Here is a 16,106-nt window from a genome sequence, read left to right on the forward strand (position 1 = left end):
AAGAATGTAGGAGTCAAACCGCGACTAATTACGAGCGCAGTAGAAGCTGCAGCATGTAAATGATGCAGTCGAAATGTATGCAATATAGAAGTCGTTTAGAATTTATGCTGCTGAATTAAGCGGTGGCAAACGGCGCAAGCCCACTGTCGATAAGGAAGACGGAACACGAACGAGGACAACGGGGATCAAGACCTGTTAAGCAGATCCCTCGCTTAATTAGAGCCTCGATCACACATATGTTATTTATTCTCGGCCGTCACGCGAAGTTGGCACTTTACAACGGTCGAGTTTTGTTTACTGTATACCTGTTTTCGTAAATAAGCGTCAGTCCCAGAATAAAACGCGAGGGAAAATCTGCGTTGGCCTAAGGCCCGCGGATTTCCCGGCACGAACCCTTATAACATTATACGACCCATAAAGGACGGCACAGCGGAACACCGGCTCGAAAGAGGAAGAGAAGGCCGTTTGCTAAGGGCCACGGATGTTCGGCTCACGTTTCATATAAATATACAGAACGTGGCTCATCTAAAAGTACGATTACGCTGTTTTCGCAGAACGTGATCGCTTTACCCGAATAAAGGCGACGCGGGTTAATACGGACATAGACACCGCGTCCAGGACTGCCTACAAGATTCATTACTCCAAGCCAGCGCCCTCCCGAACACTAATCCCTTCGCACCATACCGCCCGCTATAAGAAAGACCAATCAAAAGTAAGAACGAATCGATTATCAAATATAGTACGCAACGTGTTTTGCATGCATGCGCTATCGAGTGGGCCACCACGCAGCCGGGCTGCCCCTACACAGATGCTGCAGCGTCAACAACGCGCTACTACAAACCTGTCACCGCGGAACCTTGGCCGTCACGCTTGGAGGTTTTCCCCCTGGAAGTGGTCCAAGGCTGTATAGCCTCCGTGTGTCTGTGCGTGTGATGTGTGGCCTAGACGTGCGTATACAGAATTCCAGACGGCGCAAACATTACCCGACTCGTAAACGCAGAGAATACCGTGTGACAAGCGAATGAGAATCGCCGAGCTTTCAGCGATATTCGAATTCATATAGGGGGCGCGCGCGTGGGGGGGGTGGGGAGGGGGGGGGGGGTAGGAGGGGACTACCTGTCATGTTCCCTGAATATAGTTTCTAGAAAGTTTGGGTGACAGCGCAAACAGACGACCACAAGAAGGGAGACACGGACACACAGGCGCTGACTAACAACTGGTTTTTATTGTGAAGGTTAGCACACCTTATATATGCCAGAGTGAAGCAAGGGAAAGGGGAAAACATAACAAGGGTGACATCGTGCCAACAACGCAAGCGCAATACAGCCAACCAAGCGCAACAAGACGCAAACAATTATTTCTCTTTCTAATCTGAACCCCCGATAGCCGCATCCAGAAGACCATATTCCGCGTCAAAGAGAGCAAGGGAACGGTTGCTGAAGCACTTGCTAGCGAACTTCCTGATGTGGTAGGCTTCCAAACTGATGCGCGCTGTCTTGCCACTACTCTTTCCTAAAATCGTCGTCTCCTTTAACCGGGCCACACAACCAGCGCACTTACTAACGTGCGCAACTATATGCGACAAATACGCACATATGTCTTGTTCTTGTGATCACAAATGGCCGCTCAAAGCGACCACATCACATATATACACGCTTTAAGAAACGACGGGACGCATGCACAGAAGCTCGCTTTATGGCACCGCGCTTCACCTTTTATTATGCATAATTTTTTTTCTCCCCCCTTTAAAGAAAAGCTCGCGTACTCGCAGGTATACAATATCCAGTGCCAAAATGCACGCGAGCCAGCAGGGGCGAAACGGAAAAAAAAAAAAAAAAAGCACGCGGTCCTAGCTTCCCGGCTCGCAAGGACGACGCAATTATCGCAGTCGCGGTGCAGCTTAGCTTCGGAGGAACCCCTTTTAAATCACCAGGCGCTGCAGTTGTATAAATCGCCGGCATAATACGTCCCCGAGTACAATTTGCGGCAATTGCACGATGCAGCAATGTATACGGGGAACCCTGCTGGCGACCAATTAGCCATCGTGCCAACGGAGCGAGGATTCACTATATGACAGTATAGGACAGCGAGAGAGGCGTGCCTCCGCGAGCAGTAATGCACTGTCCGGCCAGCGACACTTGGCGTTAATTGAGCACAACGGCGAGAGGAAGCCAAAGCTATAGTGCGCGCAAGTGCAAGCAATAACGGCGGGGAAATGCGAAACTAATAATGCGCATACTCGCACGAGAGGGAGCACGCGGCGCCAACGATCGTGGGATGATAATGAATTAACTGTTGTTTTCTTTTGTTTGCAAGCGGATATATATATATATAGAGAGAGAGAGAGAGAGAGTTGGTGTCCCCTGCCACGGACTAAATTGGGCACAGGGATGCAGACACAGCCGACTGAGCCAGCAAAGTCCAACGTATCACCTTGGCTATGCAGAGTTAAAGAAGAAAAACAACAAAATTAAATTCAGAGGTTTTATACGATCCGATCTGAACCACGATCCGATTATGAGGCACGCCGTATATAGCAGTGGACTCCGGATTAATTCTGACCACGTATAGGGTTCTTTAAGATTAACGCAAAGTCCGTAGCGCTTCTGACGTGTTGGAGCGAGTTTTCAGTGGTGGATAGTTCAGCAAACTAATTAATTATGCTAATAAATGTTAACTCAAAACAATTATATTGCTTTTATTTGTTTCTTGGCGCGAATGTATTCTCCTTGGCAGGAAATAAAGCGAGGAAGTTATAATTTTCCCTGACGGTGTTTGAGTTTTGGTGGGTTAAAAAAAAAAGAGCCCATGTAAGCGGCATGACTTGTCTAAAAATGTACAGACTAAACCAATTAAGCGGTACACTTCCCACAAAAGAAATCTAAATAAATAAAAAAATCTACGTGATTACCCACGGACTTTTTTATTATACGTCACGCTTCCATGCGCGTTTATTATTTTTGTTTAAGATATACGGCTGAAGTCGCTTTATAAAGGAAGAGGGGAAAAATACGCTGGGTTTTATGTGCCAAAACCACGACATGATTATGAGGTACGCCGTAGGGAGGGGGGACCCCAGATTAATTCTGACCACCTGGGGATCTTTAACAAGCACCCAATGCACTAAAACGGGCGTTATTATTTATATAAAAATGTTCGAGCCTTTGGTCACCCGAGAAACCTGCCTATGAACTTTAATGAACTCCGATATACGAGTGAAGCTTCCTCTTGTTTTTCGTTTTTCTCTCTTTTTTAATAAGTAAAAATGAAGGACGCGACAAATATCTGATGAACAGTATAAGTGACACGGTTAAGCCAGCAAGACCAAATACGCTTACAATGAGCGGAACTGGTGTACTATATACAGCTTCTGAAGATGAGACTTCACACATCTCCGGGTGAAAAGTCAGAATTCATTTGCGACTGCGTTCCGCAATTGCAGTCGCATTGCTCATATCACCTCATTCCGCATTCTCGATCACATTCTGACCTCCCCCTCCCCTCCTCTCCCACCCTCCTTTATGAATTCCTGGCGCGCTACAATACAGTTGTCTTGGCACCGCGTTTCCAGTGCCCGAACAGGAAGAACCCGCATGACGCAAGACTTGGTTATAGTCAACGCTCAGAAGGCAATTACACGAGCGCTGCTGCAGGGTGAACGCGGGTCGCGGTCACTTAATTTATAATTAAGACAGCGACGACCCTGTTCCGAGAAATGCGTGCTTACTCAAAAACTAAACACGAAGGGGGCGAGATGTGCCAGATAAGCGCTGCCGGAACGTAAGACGTACAACGTGTCGTGTCGCCGATTTTCCCGTCGCATACAAAGAACGAATTTAGGCGTTAATTAATGCCCAACAGTTTCCAACAAAAATTACCAGAGGGAACTACTCTGCGATCGTTTATAGCGACTGTGGGAGTGGCCGATTACTACCAGGATTTGTTCAAATTTTCCTATACTTGTGGCTTGAAACGTTCTTGCGGCGTTATTTATTACGCTTTCTTTTCTTAAACTTCCGAGCAATATAGTCTTCTCAACGCAGCAAGGCAATGAGTCTCTGCGCACATCAGTAATAACGGGGTAGTTGTCGCATTTGCGACGCATGCAGTGTCTCGCTCAAAAATTATAAACTGGCAAAGTCACAAAGCAGTTTGAGGCTAGAAGGTCGAGTAAAACCGCGTATACTAATCGTTCTCATGCAGACTTTGAACCACGCCATACTCACAGCTATATAGTGCTGGAGTTCCTTCTACAGTTTTCCGTATACGAAACTCTACAGCCGGGCGGACGCGCGTCTCCACGAAGCTCGCGATTTACGCCCCGTTCTCCTCGCGCATCCTATACAACGACATTTGGGCGTTGTTGAAACCGCACCGTCAGCAGCAATTTAGCGTGACTCGCGCCCATATACGCCACAATCCAGAACGACAACAAAGTACACAGAGACCGTTTCAAAATGAAAAGGAAGGTCCGCGGCTAACGGGGACACCCCGCGGGCGATTGTCTTTCCCGCAACATCGGCACACTTCTTAGAAGCCGCACCTCGTAGAAGGCCGTATCTTAGGAGGCCGTTATCTTCCATTCCTGGCAGTGCATGGCGGCGCCAGCTTTCCGAGGCATCAGTGTGAGAGAAAACACCTCGGTGATTCAGTGGCTATATATAATTGTGTGCTCTGCACGCTCGTTAGCACAAGGTCGCGCGGGATCCATAATAATGACCAAATGGGCAGTGTTACGAGGGGGATATAAGATGCAAGTGCGCCCGTGAACCTATGTACGCTTCAGCGCACGTTAAATAAATACACTTTGGCGGAGAAAAACTAGTACGGAGGCCAGCACTATATCCGGCATCCATAATCGCGCAGCTGGTGAGGCTTTTGACCGAATTATCTTACAGACGAACACATTAATCCAAAGCATCCTCTCCACTCATGCATGTCCACCTCGGTCAGAAGAGCGCCTTTATTCATTGCCCAATAGGGAGCCTACATGCAACGCCGTTTTAGGGTGGTGACAGCCTTTGTAAGGTCACTTGCCGCCGCCAGCTAAATTGGCGGGTTAAATCTGGGGCACAAAATGGCGAAAGACCAGCCGACAGACCACATTTCCCGCTACCCTTGGTGACGTGAAATTAATTAACTTCTTTTAACAAACTTTGGCCTCAGCAGCCAGAGACAAATGGCGCGTCTGATCGCCGTACACGGCACGTCTACGTTTTAGTTAAACAGACTAGTAAGAACCATCTTTATTACACCATATTTCAAAAAGCACCCTTTATATATTATGTACATCTGGAAGGCAACGACAATGCTTAATGCAGTTCACGATCTTGGCGTGGGATAATCCTACCACGAGCACGCCATCGTGCCTTATAACTTGTTGATTTATATGTGTCGCACGACCTGCAATAGAAAAGTAAGTTTGATGTGTTAAAAGGAAAAGGCAACTAGTATATTAAAGATGTATGCAGGTTTCTTGCGCGCATTGGCGTAAAACTAAATAAAGAAATTTCATAGATCGCGTGCCAACATGAGTACATCAGAGCGTGACAAAAAAAAAAAAAAAAAAAAGCAGAAAGACTGGGGACCAAAATGGCTACCCAACAAATTTGGCGGTAAATAGCGGCGTTGCATGTAGGCTCCCTATTGCCCAACCTTCGGATATCGTCGATAATACACCAATCAGTCGATCGATAATGCATCGAACAATTTTTTAATTAATCACTGATTATTCAGAGCTCAACCAAACTTGCTGCAGCTCCTGCGGGAAATAGTAATTACATGACCGACCCTCAGCATTCAGCGTTCCACCGCATCTCCCTGTCCGCGGGCCAGCCCCGAGAAAAAGCCGAGCCAAGCGATCGCGCGTGTGCTCCCCGTAAGCCTTAATGCATCCTTAATGCTCCATTGGCTGCGCCATGATCGACAGTGGCCATATACCGCCACGATCTGGTACAGATGCGCTGTGCTCGGCGACTGAGGTTCGACCCCACCACCGGGCACCTAACTCATTTTTAACAGCGAAGCTGTTTAAGTTATCCGTAAAACCGTGCTCGACGGCCGAAAAAAACATCGCTGAGCGATGACGTCACCTGGGTTGCCTAGCAACCACCTCGCGGAGCGGCGTGTGCTTCGCCTCCTCTCCGTGCCGTGCACATGTCTTGATATGGGACGTTAAGGAGAGAAAATGAGAGCGAGAGACAGAAATTGGGAGCAAGCACCAACGAGGCAACGCTCAGAACTGCTGCCGACGCCGTCCGCGTTTCCCCGCGTTCGCGCCGAACGCGCGCGGTGTCCGTCGGCAGGTTTCGACCAGCCACGCCCCGGCAAGTGTGGAGGCACAGCTTGGCCGTGACGTTACCGGGAGATAAAGCTCGGAGCCGGCGCGACGGCGGCATAAGTCTCGTTGACTCTGTGGCGAGTACATGTAGCCTTGACATAGGACGACCAAAGAAGATCCGGACACCCGAAGAAGAAGCCGCCCATCTTGAAGCGCGTCGCGCGGCCAAGCGAGGATCTGGGCGTCGGCGGCGAGCCGATTCATAGTACCCTGCCTAGCAGCACTCAGCATTTCCTAGCAAAACTCAGCCAAGCCTAGTAAAACCTGGAAGAAAAGCTAGGTCGATCACCAGCTCCGCTGTTTACTCCAGCCTTCCACCACTAGTGCAAGCCGCCCACGTTTTTTTTTTTTTCCTTCTTTAAGTGTGAGCTGTATAAAGCAAGACAGCAGCAGTACGCAGCAGCCACGGTCAGGAAAGACCGGGCGAGTTCGCAAAGGAAGCTTCCCTTTTGCCATAAGATACCAAAGCACAGAGGAGAGCCGTCAGTGAAGTTGTCGGACTCACAGGAGGCGTGCGGGCTCTTCTTAAAGGGCCGGCTGCCCACTGCAACCACGAAGTTAATGGGACATATAGACGCGCATAACCACAGGCTGATCAGGTGCCCGGGACACGCCGGGCTCGAGGAGATACGAGAGGGCTGACGCTCTAGATCGAATATTTAGTAACCGAGCAAAGCCCTCAGCTCCCTCGAGCCAAATGGCAATACCGACAACAGCCAGGGATATTCGTCTAGCTCACCAGCGTCTCACACGCGAAATATACGGAACTCCCCATAAATCCCTCAAAGGTGGGGAGGCCGCAGACCTCTGAAAAATTCGAGCAAACGTTTATCCAAATTTATTAAGGCTAAACAAAATTTATCTGACGCTCTAAATCTGGGTATTTGTCCTTGGTGTGGCGATAAACCGACGTTAATAATTATACTACATCTCGTGGGGGTGCACCAAAAAAAAAAAAAAGAAAGAAAAACAAAACCTAGCGTACGTCCTAGGGAATAAGATAAATGCTAACACGTAGCAGTTGGAGGCACAACGCACCAGCTTGGACCCAGAGGTACAGCTAGCACTTCTGGATCGAGTCGGGCGGGCGGCTAAGGCCAGTGGGGCCCTGGACATAGGGCCCCACCCATAATGCTCCCCCCCCCCCCCCCTCCCCTTTAATAAAGTTTTCTTCTTCTCCTTCGCTTTTAATAAAACGCGGTCATACCTGAATTTTACGCCAGCTCTGGAAAACCCAAAGGCCTCGTTTTCCTATCAGCGGAGCAAAATAAGTTCTTTATAAAGGAGCGAGCGCAAGCGATACAAGCAGCGCAACTGAAGCAAAAGGCCGACCGACCAGCCAACCCTTGAGCACTCGGGGGAGCTCTATCTCGCGCGGACCTTGTCTCGTGGTGGGTAATGCATACATTTACTTACTTTTCCCGAAAGGACCACGACGTGCACACAATCGCTCGCACGTCTCAAGGAACCACCGTCCTTGCCTTGAAGAGGGGGGCGGAATCACACGCTCGAAGCAGCTGCCCTTTCTTCACAAGAACCAATACGAGACAAAGCTGCATCCTCCGAGTAATATAGTTTCCTACCAGAATTACTAGAGAGGAAATTCTCTGGCGATGCGATCGCTCAGGTACCGTTGGGAACGATGGTTAGCACACACGGATTTGTCTATATAACTTCGTGCCTGCGGCTTCAAGACATATGTCCTCCTTGCGACTCTGTTTACTACGTTTTATCTGCCTTTATTGGCCTATAGATTTCGAAGCAATCGTGTTTACCCTAAACGAAAAAAGGAATAAGATTCCGCGCACATGCGTATAATCGTTGAGTCGTCGCATGTTTATAACGCAATATTTTGTTAAAAGTGGTCATTTGCAAAGTCACAAAGCCAGTTGAAGCCAGAAGGAGAACATAGCTTAGGCTAATCCGCGTACTATATATAGCCAGCATTCCCGTGCTGGCTATGTATATACACTGCCACCAGCGTCTCCCCCCCCATACACTTACTTATAATAGGTGCGAACAAACGCTCGCACACACGGGCGCGAGAGACGATGTGGAGAAAATGAAAACGGTACGACAAAAAATAAAAAACGAAGAAAATAATAAACAGACCTACCTGCACGCGTGACGAGATGTGACGTTAGCACGAAAACTTCCCAGGCACGCGAACAGGGTTGCGAGGCGACGTCGCGGTCAATGTGACCGCAAGGCATATTATGCTCGTATATGTATCACAGGAGATGATGACCATTAAGAAAGGTGCCAGAGCAATAAGAAGAACAGAGGGGATAGATTTTTTTTCTTTCTGAGCCGCATGAAGCCAACAGACAATAGAAGTGTATATAGGAGATATTAGCCACTCTTTCTTTACAGAAATCCGGAAATAATAAAAAAAAGAGATATGAAAGTGGACGAAAAGACAACTTTGCGCACGCAGGAGTCGAGCCCACACATTAGAGAGCTTTAGATTAGGAGGGACGCAAGCGTAGGGGCCCCCTAGCGCTTGGGGCCGCACTACTGCGCACGCGCGGACCAGTCTGCGCGTGCGCAGTAGTGCGGCCCCAAGCGTTAGGGGGCCCTTACGCCTGCGTCCCACTAATCTAAAGCTCTCTATTCTCCGCGGTATTCCACTCTGTGCCGATCGCTCTCTTAGGCCAATTCACAGTGGGAAAGCGCGTACGTAGAGGGCTATCTATCATTGGTGCCGGCGGGGACGCTGCACATGCATACGCTCTGAACGTGGTGTAACATTCGCTGACAGGCGGACAGGCTCAAAGAACATTTTTTTTTTTTTTTTGCGTAGCTTGCACTGGAGGCGCAGTGCTAAAGAGACAGCGGAGCTGCTGGGCACCTAGCTAGTCCTGGCTTTTGGGCTAGGCTAAGCACTACCAAGTCATCCCCAGCATTTCCCGGAATTTATTGATTATTGATCGATTAGCTATTGATTGGCTATCGATGACTGACTAAGCTTAAGTAGTCCCAACCATGCTTAGCTTGACTCAGCCAGCAGTAGCGCACCCATGGAGGATCTCTGCCAGGAGGGGGGTGACAGTTTGCCTTAGTTTGCCAATACCATCTAAACAGCACTAATTTCAATTTCTTCGCAGGAAATTGTCAAAAAATGCGCTTTTTGCGCAAGTTTGCGAGTGTGCAGGCGATTGCGCGTCTTACGTACATCTTAGTTGCAGTACTCAAAGGCGCAAGGAAAGAAAATGGGTTAAACAAAAAAAAAAGGGGGGGGGGGTAACTCGGCCTCAGGAGGGGGGGGGGGGATGTTAGAACCCCCGAACCCCCCCGTCGGTGCGCCACTGTTAGCCAGCCAGACTCAGCTTCGCTAGTTCGCAGGGGTATGTGCCATTGCGCTTGGACCCTTTCTGCACTGCCGCCAGGATCGGCCCACATTTTTGGGATTCAGCAGACACATTACGCCCGGCTCCACTGTTAAAAACACGCCGATATATACCTGACACATTCCGGCAGCCTCCGTGGTAGCCTGGAGTGAAAATGGATTGAAGGCAAGGAGCGAATGCTTCGTGTTTTCTAGCGCCACACTCAATTGCTATGCTATACGTAGCACAACGCGTAGCCCCGCTGGAGAGCTGGTGTTCACCCTCGCGGAAGCTGGCTATCGTGTATGCTGTATAGGGCATGGTGCCACGGCACGTGGCGCAGATCCCGAACACCGATTAACGCCATATATACACAACGACAAAATCAGCGATGCTACTCGACGCAGGCTATGACGCCATCTTCAACTGGTTCTAAGAGTGCTTATCGCAGCTCGAGAAACATTTCTGGTCAGCTTAGCCGCGTGCTAAGGCATTATAGCGCATGCACTACACAATCGTTGTGGCCCTCTAACGCGTAGAACACACTGCATGGATATGTCATCGTAACAATCAAGTCGGACACTGGCCATGGATTCACTCTATACGTGCCCGTACCACATAGCCTCCTATAGTCTTGAGCAGGATCGGCTCAAGTTACGAAGCACACTAAAGCCCTAGCGAAGACACATATATGGTGCACTGCGTGGTGTAAGGGTTGGCCCTTTAATTCACCACCTTTAATCACGCTAACTCCGATACCGGCCCAGTTTTACCATTTCACGCCCTCCGGGAACGGCTCACTTTACTCGGCAACACACTGGCGGACAGAAAGGGAAACCAAGGCAGTGACAGGCAAGGAAAACTTCGCCAGCAAAAGGGAGAAAAGAAAAAAGAATGAAAAGAGTCCGCGTAAAGCCAACGCAATCGTAACAGATGAGCAGTTGCAGCGGTGGCACATGTACAGGCCATGCCCGCCTCATCGTCCTCGCATACGGCACCGCGCGCGGTCCTTGCACTATACGAACGCGAGGAAAGAGAAACAATAACGGTCAGAGCGAGCCGTCGCGCCCCTTGCATAACAGCCGTGCGCGCGGCGAGGAATGCGCATTACGCAGTGTATAGCGGGGAGGAGGAAGGCGCCATACCACCGCGGCCTCCTTGCGCAACACTTTTTTTCCCTCCGCGAACTCGCTCCTCAGTCACGCGTGACTGCAGCTAGGGGAGCGGGCAAGGCGAACGACGAGGAGGCTGCGCCAGGCCGATACACGAACGACGACAAAAGCTCGAGGCCGATGTATCGCCGATACCGGCCACATTCTGCGGGATTCAAGCACGTTCTGGCGGCAGCGCCCTTCGCCATATACTAAGCGCGGCGAGACAATAAACGTTCGCGTGTCACGCCCAATAAGCGCCCCGAGAGTCGTTAAAACTGAAAGAGAGGCGCGGCATGTGAATTAAGAGACCCTCCTAACCACACTTGCATTCGGAAGCACAGTGCTGCAGCAGATCAACACCGCACAGGAGGACTAATGCGCGTAGTGATACAAACAATATTAAAAAAAAAAAACTGTCAGCCCTTCCACTGGGGTGGAGATGGACGACCAGCGAAGCTGTACTATGGTGGGAATTACGTATTTCCAATTATGACTATTAAGATGTGATGGTGTAATTGGTTATTTGAACTATTAAAGAATGAGAAATATATATGATCCGGTGGTTTCCATTTATTTAGTGACCACAGGGACCATGGCCTTATGGTCGCTACGGTACATCGCCATGGGTGCGCCATAGGGTGCGTGGCAAATGTTGGCACGTTCTTCATAAACACGTCACTAACGCCGCGCGCGTGCGGTTAGAACGCGGGCAAAACGCCGCCGATGTCGACAACGGTTCTGCGCGTTGTTTGTGTGACCGCACACAACCGCTGTCAAAACGCTGGCGTGAGCAAGGGCGCCAGCAGCAGCGACCGAAGGTTCATGCGGTCTATCGCTTCAACGGAAACTAAGCGGCGAAAGCCACAGCTACTTCTTACACCGTGGCGAAAACACAGCGCATACAAAGGTAGGAGCCGTGTTGCAGATCGCTTTCAAGATACGGTGCGCGCGACCGCCCGGCGCCGCGCAAAGTATACAAGTTTTCTGCCTACTCGCTCGCGGGTGTGCTCAGTTCCGATAGATTTGTTCTTGTTGCACAGAAGACGTGAAACGAAGCTGTTTTGTACATTGTAAAACCTGGTAGCAAATATATATTACAGCTAGTAACTCGCTTACTCTTGTGGACCGTCACGAAACATTCAGCTTCGACCATTCGTGCGCCATAGGTGTAGTCCGTCATTTATTGTGCGCGCATATATTCAAGTGTGCGCCCATTCACTTAATCTTGATACGTCGGCGATAGAGTGGGAGTAAGTTTTCCTGCCATTTGGGGCAGATGTGTATAGATAACGTGCGCGAAACTTACTATGACAGGAAGCGGCGCTACTCCCTTTGTCATTGTTAACGAGTTGTACTCACTCTTGCCGACGTTATGGGGATGAAGCCCTTTTTTTTAAGGTTAGCGATACAAGGGATGACGGATGAGCAAATTTATGTATCCTCGAGGAAAGCCGTACATCACGAAGTGCCGGTAACACGTTCGTGCTCGCAGAGCAGAAGCCGCAACCCTCCCTCGCGCGCTGCCTTCCCGCTGTCCTCCTTTCGCGTAGGAGTCGCCAGTTCCCCTTACGCCCGGTCGCAACATACGCATTTGGTGCCGCAGCTGAACGTCGCCTCCCCTCCCTCCCTCCCGTCCCCCAACGGCCTTTCGAGCGACGGAAGAAGTGGCGTTTGCTCTCCGCCGCTTTCACTCGCACATAGAGCATACGACCAATGAGTTTTTTTCTACATCCGGACGCGACCATCGAAGACAGCCCTTAACAGCTTCGCTGTAAACGTTCCGGCACAATCAATCTCACGGTGAATATCGACGTTAATGCGATTAGCACTGAAGGAATGCATGCAGACAGGTTGCGTTGGCAAGGCGCGTTGTCACGGGGTGAAAACGGTGATAAGGGGCCGTTCTTGTAGTGAACCTCCACGAACCAAAGAACCAAGACAGTGCCCTGCCCGGCTTCACGGAAGCCAAAGTCGATGCCTTGGTGCACCCTGCATTCCAGCACCTCAAATTACATGGGCGGCCAACCCGACCGATCCACTGCGGCAGCGAAAGTGGCTACCTCAAGCGAACGCAAACACGGGTGGAATGTTTCCATCGTTGACGAATACAAAGAAAAATATTGTGCGGTTTTATCGGTTTCTTTATCCTACAGGGCACCATTTTCCGTGAGGGTCATAAAAAATTTCTCTCCCCCCCTCCGACCCCTCAACACACACTAAATAAATACCACAATATAAACGCGGGGGTTCCGAAGAACGCCTTGGAGGTTACCTATGCGGTTGCTGAACTCTTCAGCGTACTTGGAAAACGAAGCTAAACTAAGCGTTGCTTTCGAAATCTGGTTTTGTAATACGGAGGAAAAGTGCATTTCAGAGCGGCCTCGCAAGCTTCCAAAATATGGGCAGTTTAGCAGAGTCCGCACTCTGAACGTTGAGCGACAGCCATCAGTCAGGAGAAAAAGAAAGAAAACAAGAAAGACCGAATGACACGACCCCAGCACGAGATGTTTCTTACACCTTAACCTACTCTTTGTCTGATCCACAGTACCATTCTACTCTTGGTGGCTCATTTGTTTGCGGAAGCAAAGAAACAAGCAAGCAACCAATCGGGAGAGGGGAAAATACATTTGTTGCGCCATAACTTTTCCAAACAGTAAGCTTGCACAGAGAAACGTGGCAGTCCTTGCCGAAACGTTGGCTCCAGATCACGGTGCTCCAGACTAAGGCTTCCCTTGCTCCGCCAGTGTTAACACTGAAATCATAGTCTGAATAAGAATGCTTTCGTGCTGGTACGCGCAACAATGAGCAGAGACGAGACACGCCGTTCAACGCTTCGTTGAAGGGCTCCACGCGAGCATGATATATGGCAGCATTGAGAGAGAATCTTCACTGAGTGACATTCGATAGGTTCAGAATCTAGCTCTCGGCACAGAAGTTGCGTCATAGTGATCCTACAGGTCACCCGAAGATGCCCCGAGCGGCGTGGTTGCTTTCATTCTGTCGTCCCTGTGTAACACTACGCTGGCCCAGCAACATGTCCAGCAAAATGTCACGTATACGCATTTGTTTGAAAACGTCCTTATTACGTTTTCTTTCTTACGGATGCTTCCGCTATGGACTTTTCGTCCTCCAGCGGAAGGGAATGGGAAGTGGCAGGGTGAGGTATACATCGGTGGCAGGAGGGTGCATGATGCAGATATCGCGTTGATATTGCAGAATGCGCGCCATCTTTATTTGGTACATAGTGTGCAAACTACACGAATCATTCGCTTTCCGACTTCTTCGATCAAAAAAGACACACATACAGGTGTATACTTACAGTCGCGCGATATAACGCATTCATCTGCGAAGCGGGGAATTTCCATGCCCACGTGTGTTCCGTGATGTGGTCGTCGAGTGTTGCCGCCTTTTCACCAGCCCTATTCACGTACACTCACCATGCAAGTTAATTACGCCCCGGTTTGCTTGTTTGTTTGCGAGTATACAGCGGTCGCGACGTTTTCACGACGCGGCTACATAATCTACTAAAGAAATCAAGGTCGCTGCGCGTCCCGGCGCAGTCATCGGGTTCCAGGAAAGGAAACAAAAGCGCGAGGGAGTCATCTGCAAAAGAAACAAAGCGATGCGTGGAGAAAACAAACAAAAGAAAAAAAAGAAATGAGAGAGTAAGAGATGGAGGGGCAAGTGATGTTTACGCCACTTATGGTGTGCGCAGGTCGCATGAAGGCGCGCCGCGGCGTGACGCCCCCAACTCTTGTCCAATTTCACGAGAAGTCAGGTATATATACTGACAATACATATAGCACTTCACGCCGAGAACGCGTGTAACATCTTTTTGCAGAAGTTTGCAGGCGGTAAAGTGAACAGCGGCGTGGTGAGCGAATGAAGAGTCGGCCAAACGGAAAACATGCACCGGCTTGGAGTGCGCTTTGGAGTCCACATTGAGTACCCAGGTCGCCGGAAAGAAATTCAAAGAAGAATAAAAAAAGGGTTGAAGCGCATACGGCCGGCATTATACGAAGTCACAACCTGCAGCTTACTGCTATTCTTGAAAACAGTATAGTGTATACAATCATTGCATTCTACCGGTGCTTAACTATGGGGCAGAAGCTTGCACATTAACAAAGAAGCTACCGACCGCGCAACGAGCGATGGAACAGAAAATGATAGCGCTAACTCTTGCAGAAGCAGGAAGAAAGCGATGTGAAATTAGAGACCAAACGGGGGTAGCCGGCCTTCTAACTGCGATTAAGAGGAAGATATCGAGTTGGGCAGGCCATGTAATGCGTAGTGCAGATAACAGCTTGTCTATTAGCGTTAATAAAATGGGCGCCAAGGAAAGGAGAGCACAGTCGAGGACGGCAAGGAACTATAGGGGGTGTGATGAAATCAGGTAATTAGCAGGCGTCAGCTGGCGTCGGACGGGCGATTGGAGATCTCTGGGAGAGGCCTTCGTCCTGCAGTGGGCACAGATGAGCATAACCATGACTGTGGAATAAAACTACGACGAAACTGTGGAAGTTACCTTGCGGTGCGACTACCGTATAGACTCATGTAAGGGCCGCACCCGTGTAAGGGCCGCACTCCCAACTTAGCAGCCCAAAATTTGGAGAAAAACATTTCCAATGGAGAAGCAATAGCGTTCGGTGACCCGATGCCGCGCGCGAGCATCGACGAATTTTCGCGCGTTGTGTACTTCCGCATGATCAGGATGGCGATGTTGCTGATGACACTTTTTTCTGCACTGCACAACGCTTCTGCGGGCTCTCTTAGCAGTTAGCCTATAGCTTGACCCTTCTATTGAGGGCCGATTCAGTTGCACTTGCACTCTTTAAGAGCTGCGAGGTCGTGAAAGCCTCGCGGAAACGACCTTCAAGTTATTTGTCGGGGCACTCTATAGTCACACGCGCAAAGCACGCGGTGAAGGCAAACAACGGAATAAAGAGGTCAAGGAATTAAGCCATTCGGGGAACAGGAAACGCGGCGTGAAAGAAACCTGGAGCGAAATGGCCCGAAGGAGTATAGCGCCACTCAGCGCTCGTGTAAGGAGGGGGCTGAAAATGCTCCAGCCCCGAGGCTATTCCAGATAGGGAAAGGGATGAGGCACATCATTTGGTATCGGGCGGGACAAGGCGGGGCTTTCCGGAGGCGCCATGAGCCTGGGCCCAATCAATCGACTTCGAAATCCATTCCTGGTGCCACAACAGGAATGCGTTCGACGATTGCTTCAAGACGTTTGAAGCGCTATAGCTGAACGATCGAAACTGCGAGGAGTTGCAGTTT

General features: G+C 49.8%; 1 protein-coding gene across 10 annotated transcripts in view; it reads right to left on the reverse strand.

Annotated features, from left to right (window-relative positions):
* The window catches only part of LOC119441900 (protein lava lamp), a 281,369-nt gene that overhangs the window by 245,614 nt on the left and 19,649 nt on the right, over positions 1 to 16,106 (reverse strand). The gene's annotated exons all lie outside the window — the stretch shown is intronic.

Source organism: Dermacentor silvarum, chromosome 2 (genome assembly GCF_013339745.2).
Source record: "Dermacentor silvarum isolate Dsil-2018 chromosome 2, BIME_Dsil_1.4, whole genome shotgun sequence".
NCBI classification, from domain to species: domain Eukaryota; kingdom Metazoa; phylum Arthropoda; class Arachnida; order Ixodida; family Ixodidae; genus Dermacentor; species Dermacentor silvarum.